General features: G+C 47.8%; 1 protein-coding gene across 16 annotated transcripts in view; it reads left to right on the top strand.

The window, feature by feature from the left end:
- The first annotated feature begins 304 nt into the window (after positions 1-304).
- The window catches only part of CAP1 (cyclase associated actin cytoskeleton regulatory protein 1), a 34341-nt gene continuing 27653 nt past the window's right edge, over positions 305-6992 (top strand). For 3 of the 16 annotated variants that reach the window (XM_054493284.2, XM_054493336.2, XM_054493261.2), the window contains exon 1: positions 305-2371. The gene's annotated coding sequence lies outside the window, so the exon portion shown is untranslated. Of the gene's footprint in view, positions 2372-2443; positions 3048-6992 lie in introns of those variants that run through there. The other 13 variants (XM_054493357.1, XM_054493252.2, XM_054493275.2 and 10 more) reach the window with 13 other exon arrangements.

Genomic DNA, 6992 nt, shown 5'->3' with positions numbered 1-6992 from the left:
ACTGGGTACTGGACAAGGGGCAAGATCAGCGAGGAGGAAAAAGCTGGAAGACAGAAGGCAGCATATCTTCTGATGACCACTCCAAATGGAAATATCATTTCCAAAATAGACTGTAAGCTCCATGAGAGCAGTAACAGGGTCTGACTTGTCCACTGCTGGATCCCTAGTTGTGCTTGGTACAAAGTAGCATAGCAATTATTGAATTCTTCCAATAATTGCCACTATGTAGGTCAATAGTTTTTTTTCAGTGCATAAATACATGTGACAGATATTCTTTCATTTTTTTATTTATTTTTTTGAGACAGTCTCGCTCTGTCACCAGGCTAGAGTAGAGAAGCACGATCTCAGCTTACTGCAACCTCTGCCTCCCGTGTTCAAGCGATTCTCCTGCCTCAGCCTCCCAAATAGCTGGGACTACAGGCGCATGCCACCACGCCCAGCTAATTTTTGTATTTTTCAGTAGAGATGGGGTTTCACCATATTGGCCAGGCTGGTCTTGATCTCTTGACCTTGTTATCTGCCTGCCTCGGCCTCCCAAAATGCTGGAATTACAGGTGTGAGCCACCGCGCCCAGCCCTTCATGTGACGGATATTCTTAAACTATCTTCCAATCTCCTACTGGAGTTACAAATGCATGGATCTAGACTTCCTAAAAGACTGGACATTCCTTAAGGCAGGGGTTGTAACTTAAGTCATGTGTGCATTCTTTATAGTGAAGCATTTTACAAAGTGGTTTCACATACATTACTGCTTCTGTTTCTTATTACAGCCCCATGAATATTCCCCATCTGATGAGGAAACTTTCTTCCTTCTCCTTCCTGCTTCCTCTTCTCTCTCCTCTTTCTCCAGAATGCATGTATGGTCTATGTTCCTTCTGTCTCTAATCCAGAAAGAGATTTAGAAGAACTAAATGCAGAGTCAAAGATTATGTCCAAATAAAGTTAGAGTTTGTGTGTGTGTGAGAGAGAGACAGTGTTTTTAGTTAAATGTCAATATTTAAAATATACTATGACTTTTATACCGTACTTTTTCATGTTGTCATGTTCTTTTAAACATGCTGGGAGCCACATAGTTAGGAAGAGGCCCAGTAGGCCGTCCAAAGTAACCTGACCAAAGTCTGACCCCTAGTAGAGGGCCTATGCCAGCACTGGAAACCAGTGTCTCCAGATCCAGAGGCATCCACCACCTCAAAACTGCCTCAAATGACTGCAGTATGGTCTATCACAGGGGCTAATTAAGCTCATGGGATTTAGAGTCAGACAGATGTGTTTCCTTCAAAGTTTCAACAGTTACTTTCTGACCTTGGCAAGTTATTCAGCTTCCTCATTTGAAAACCAGAGGGCATAATGGTACCTACCACCGAGAGTTGCTATTAGGAGTAAATGAAAATACGCTTGAAGAACTCAGCATGGGCCTGGCAAGTAGTCAGCGTGCAGTAAATGGTAGCTGTTATTATAAGAACTTTATTTGTTGAATGATTGACTCTGGCACATAACGCCTGCATTCAACTTGAAACACGGAGCTGTCACAGTCGTTCCCCTGAAGGGGCGGGAACTGTGGCACTCGCCAATTTTTTCTAGAAATAAATCTTTGTGGGAGGATAATGACCGGTTGGAGAGTGTGAGTCTTGAGGGAACAAAGATCGGATCTCCCGGCCCAAGGAGCACGGAAGTGAAGCTTCCCCTGCGCGCGGCAGCCACCGTGCGTAACTTCCCCTGAACCGAGTAGCAGCCGCCTGAGCCCACCCAGCCCAGGGCGAGGCTGCCTCAGAAGCCGGATTTCAGCAGAGTGGGTGCAGGATCTGCTTTAATTCTGCTCATCTTATTCTCGGGGACCACACCCTGCGCGCCAGGAGGAAGGGCTCCAAAACCACAGGGCGGAGGCTTCCGCGCGGCCCCAGACCTGACCATCTATGGTCACAGAACACACCGACCAAACAGGAAGTGGGGTGAGAGAGCAGGGTTCCCTACCTGCCCAGCCCCGCGACTGCCAGCCGGGCTGGGGCTGACCCACCGCGCCCTCACTGACCCCCACGCCCTGCGCCCAGTCTCCGCAAGTCCTCCCACAACAATGTCCAGACTAATTGCCTTCCCACGTCACAAACGGGGAAACCGAGGTATGCACGCCCAGAGACAGGCGGAGCTTGGCCTCGATCCCCACCGAGAGCTGACGGCCGCCCGGATTCCCGCCCTTAGAGAATCCTGGCCCCCAGTCGTTCCAAGACCCTTTACGGACTGCAGCTTAAAGGAACCGGCCTCTGCCATTGAGACCAAACTGACAGAGGAACTGGTCACTCTTCTGTTCCTTCCAGAGAGGAGCTCAGCCAGGGACTTCTGCCCTTCCTGGGCCCGGGCCTCGGGGGCGATTCCGGGTAGGTAAAGTGGAACGAGGGCGTGGCCTCTCTTGTGAGCCCGCCCTCCCCGCGTCGCTCCCGCCTTGAGGGCGGGGCTCTTTCCCAAGTACCCTCTGTGCGAGCCGGGCAGCTCTCTCCGGGGCGTGGCGAAGAGGGGCGGAGTCACGAGCGGGGCGGTGAGACTTCCTGCCCAGTCGCGGGCCAGCCTGGCGCTTCAGCCGGCGGCTCATTTCCGGTGGGGGCGCCGCGCCCAGTGAGGGCCCGGAAGTGGGTCGCGCGGAGATTGCTGGGCGGTTCTTGCCGGAAGCCGAGAGCGGCTGATAGCAGTCCGGAGGTGAGGCGGAACTCTGAGGTGAGGGTGTGCAGCTTGGTAGGGATTGGGGTCCCTTCCGGGGCCCATCGGCCCCTGGTGTTGTTAATGGCCCTTCTGGCCTACGCGCGTGTCGTGAACCCTGCAGAGAGGGCTGGGGCTGAGGCCCTCAGGCCGACCCGGACTCCTGGGCGCGGTCTCTTGAGGTGGGGCCGGGGTGAGCAGCTGAGTCCGGTTGCCACTGGGAGGCCCCTCTGCCCGATTTCGCGGCGCTGCCCATCAGCTTCAGCGGAGGCCTGATTCCTGAGGTGCTCTGACTGGAAGGAACCTCCGAGATCGGAGAGTCTTCCCTGTTTCCTGTTGATGCTCCCATTGCACTGATAGGTAAATTGATCCCTAGAGAAGAGGCTAGTCTGAGATATATAGCGAGTGAGGAAAAGAATCGGAATCATGATCCTGGTTCCTTAGATAACCAGCCCCAGTTCTTCCCATGTTGCTCGGAACCTCTCTCTAACTTGAGATGGTCTTCCGGTCGGTGTTGCCCCGCAGGCTGCTGCAGGTTGAAGGCCAGCGCTGCGTGGAACTTTTTTTTTTTTTCTCTCCTTCCAAGTTGAGCCGTTTGAAATGCCTAGGGAGTTTTTAAAAGAAAGGTGGGCAAATCCTTGTATTTACAGGCAGATATCCTCCTTTTCCTCCTCGGCTGCTGCTCTTATTTTGAAAAGCCAGGCTAACATTGAACGTGTGTACTTCTGGACCTGAAATCAGACGGCTCAGGTTTGGTCTGGCCTCGGTGCTAAGTGTCTGTGGCCATAGGTGCCTTAAACTTCTTTGAGCCTCCCTTTGTTCATGTTTTAAGTGGAGATCTCTGCTGACCCCACAGGATTAAATTCAGTGTAACAAATTGTGTTTATTCTGTGCCAGCATTTTCCCAGATGCGGGGAATGCAGCTTTAAAACAAAACAATGTAGACCCTGCCCGCGTGGAGCTAGCAGTGTTTGCAGGGACGTTTAAGAAGTAATTATAAATGTTGATGAGTGTTAAGAAAGAACAGGGTGCTCTGAAAGTATGTAACAAGGGGTTCAGGAAAAGCCCTTCTGAAGAAGCAGAGTTTTTAAGATGAATTTTGAAGGATAAATAGGAATGCGTTCGAAGAGGGGAATGAGAACATTTAAGACAGGTTAGCATCAGAACTGTGTCAGTTGAAGCTCTTTGTGGGGCTCTCTCTTCAAGTGAAAATCCGGGGGCATATCAGCACATTTATCATTTACCAGACTTTTATTTAATTAGTTAATTTATTTGTATTTTTAGTAGAGATGGGGTTTCACCGTGAAGGCCAGGCTGCTCTCGAACTCCTAACCTCAGGTGATCCCCCGACCTCGGCCTCCCAAAGTGCTGGGATTACGGGCGTGAGCCACCGTGCCCGGCCCCACCAGACGTTTATTAAGACCTTAATATGTATGAGGCACATTTTAATGAGACAGCCTTTGTGGCAAAGAATACAGTTGTTCTTCTGGAGTTTACAGTGGGAGAGGAAATAGACAAGTAAATGAGTGATGGCTTACAGTGTCATAGTGCATAGCACAGGGCTACAAGAGCATAGTGGAGAAATACCTGAGCCAGGTGCCCAGGCTTCCAGGAGGAAATGGGAGGCTAACTCTTGAAATATTTATTTAGCTACATAGGGAATCTGGAAAAGGGATTTCCAGGCAGAGACTACTACAGGTGCAAGGACCTGGAGAACTGGACAGCTGAAAGACCATGACGAGTTCAGTGTGACTGGAATTCTAGTAATGGTTGGGGAAGTGGAGGAAGTGAGATGTGGTCAGGTCAGTCATATGTGGAGGACATTGTAAGTCATGCTAAGGAATTTGGATTTTTACCCTGAAAGCTATAGAGATGCTTTGAAGGGTTTTATGCAGGAAAATGATGTCGTCAGATTTATATTTCAGAAAGTTCATTCTGTCAAGTAGGAGGGGACCAGCCCTATGGGGAAGTAAAACAGTGTTTGGAAGCTCTTGCTGTAGACATGGCCTGAACTAAGACAGTGGAAATGGGAATGGAGAGGAGGGATCAGATGTGAGCAATATTAAGAAGATAGAATCCATAGAATTGGAGGCTGATTATGGGAATGAAGAGGTAAGAATAGCGCGATTGCCTGGCTTTCTGGCTTAGGGAACTGAATGGGTAGTACCATTCAGATAAAGAGTATGAGAGGTAAATTAGGGAAGTGACATGGGAAAAAATGCATTTTGAATGTTTTTAGTTTGAGGTGTTTGTAGCACATCCAGGCAAAGATGTCTGATAAGGTGGGTCAGCTAAAGGAAACAGCAAGAGTAAAGATACGGAGGCAGGAGAGGGCCTAAATTGTTCAGTGATACTGGGGCCTGGAGTTTTGCAGAAGACCAGACTGCAAAAAAGGTTAGATGTCGGCCAAGTTGTGAAGGGCGTTTTTTTTGTTTGTTTGTTTTGAGACGGAGTCTTGCTCTGTTGCCCAGGCTGGTGTGCAGTGGCACAATCTCGGCTCACTGAAACCTCCACCTCCCGGGTTCAAGCAATTCTCCTGCCTCAGCCTCCCAAGAAACTGGGATTACAGGCGCGCGCCACCACGCCCAGCTAATTTTTGTATTTTTAGTAGAGACGGGGTTTTACCATGCTGGCCAGGCTGGTCTCGAACTCCTGACCTCGTGATCCGCCTGCCTCGGCCTCCCAAAGTGTTGTGATTACAGGTGTGAGCCACCGCACCTGGGGTGAAGGGCTTTTAATGCCTTGTTGAATTTGCTTGGATTTGATTTTGTGGTTGGCAGTTTGCTAATTGATTTGCCCAGGTACAGCATAAAGAAATTTCTGGGCTGGGCACAGTGACTCATGCCTGTAATCCTGGCACTTTGGAAGGCTGAGGCGGGCAAATCACTTGAGATCAGGAGTTCAAGACCATCCTAGCCAACATGGTGAAACACCATCTCTACTAAAAATACAAAAATTAGCTGGGCGTGGTTGCACACGCCTGTAGTCCCAGCTACTTGGGAGGCTGAGGCAGGAGAATCGCTTGAACCTGGGAGGCAGAGGTTGCAGTGAGCTAAGATTGCATTGCTGCACTCCAGCCTGGGTGACAGTGAGACTCTTGTCTCAAAAAAAAAAAAAAAAAAAAGAAAAAAGAAATTTCTCGCTTTTTCCAGAAATACTTCCTCAATTGGGTGGGCATAATTGACATCTCAGAGAAGTTTAAATAAAATGGTAGCAGTGAAAGTACTTTGTAGAATACAGCCTGATGTGCAAACCAAAAGTGGTGATATTGTTAAGATTCAGTGAGTGTATTTTTGCTTTGGAGGTTAGCTATTGAGTCTGTAAAATGTTTTGTTTCCAACCTAGGGATGATCTTTTATTCTCACCGTTTTTCCTGGTTGTAGTTATTTTTTTAGCTTTTAAAAAGTGACTTTCTTGAGGCTGAGTTAGAGACTAGCCTGGTCAACATAGTGAGACCCCTGTCTCTACAAGAAAAAAAAAAGGTGACTTCCTCCTTTCAGTTTTTTGTGAAGCATTGTGAATCAAATTTTTTTTTACTTAAGCAAATGAAAAGTGTCACTGGAAGCTGAACTTCTGGTTTGAAATTTAATACTGAGATTTGAAATCTGAGAGTTCTCGAGTGGTATCTTACCCAATCTTAGTGATTATTCCTTTGAAATGTTGCCATCAGTTTCTTTCTTTATTTGTGCTAACCTGGCTTTCATGACCTATACTTCAGCTTCTCTATGACAATCAGATTAATCTTTTTAAGGTTCTCTAAGAAGCATTTTTCATCTTATTACTCTTCACTGACTTCATATTTATGAAGAATAAATTCTGAACTCTTTTTTCCATCTTACAGAATTCTCTACAGTTTAGACCTTTATCTTAATTTTTATTAGATGGTACAGGTTGACTTTCTAATTTAGAAAGTCCTGAACTAGCATTTTACTTAACCTTTTGCACCTCCCTATGCACCTTATTAAATTAGAACAGGGTTTCTCAACGTTGGCACAATTGACATTTTGGGCCATATAATTCTTTTTTTTTTTTTTTTTTTTTTTGAGACAGAGTCTCTATCTGTCACCCAGGCTGGAGTGCGGTGGCACAATCTCGGCTCCCTGCAAGCTCCGCCTCCCGGGTTCACACCATTCTCCTGCTTCAGCCTCCCGAGTAGCTGGGACTACAGGCGCCCCCACCAGACCCGGCTAATTTTTTTGTATTTTTGATAGAGACGGGGTTTCACCATGGTCTTGATCTCCTGACCTCGTGATCCGCTCACCTCGGCCTCCCAAAGTGCTGGGATTACAGGCGTGAGCCACCGCA

This window comes from Pongo pygmaeus, chromosome 1 (assembly GCF_028885625.2).
Source record: "Pongo pygmaeus isolate AG05252 chromosome 1, NHGRI_mPonPyg2-v2.0_pri, whole genome shotgun sequence".
Lineage (NCBI taxonomy): Eukaryota > Metazoa > Chordata > Mammalia > Primates > Hominidae > Pongo > Pongo pygmaeus.
The sequence above is the reverse complement of the archived record's forward strand: the minus strand, read 5'-3'. Positions and strand labels throughout refer to the sequence as shown.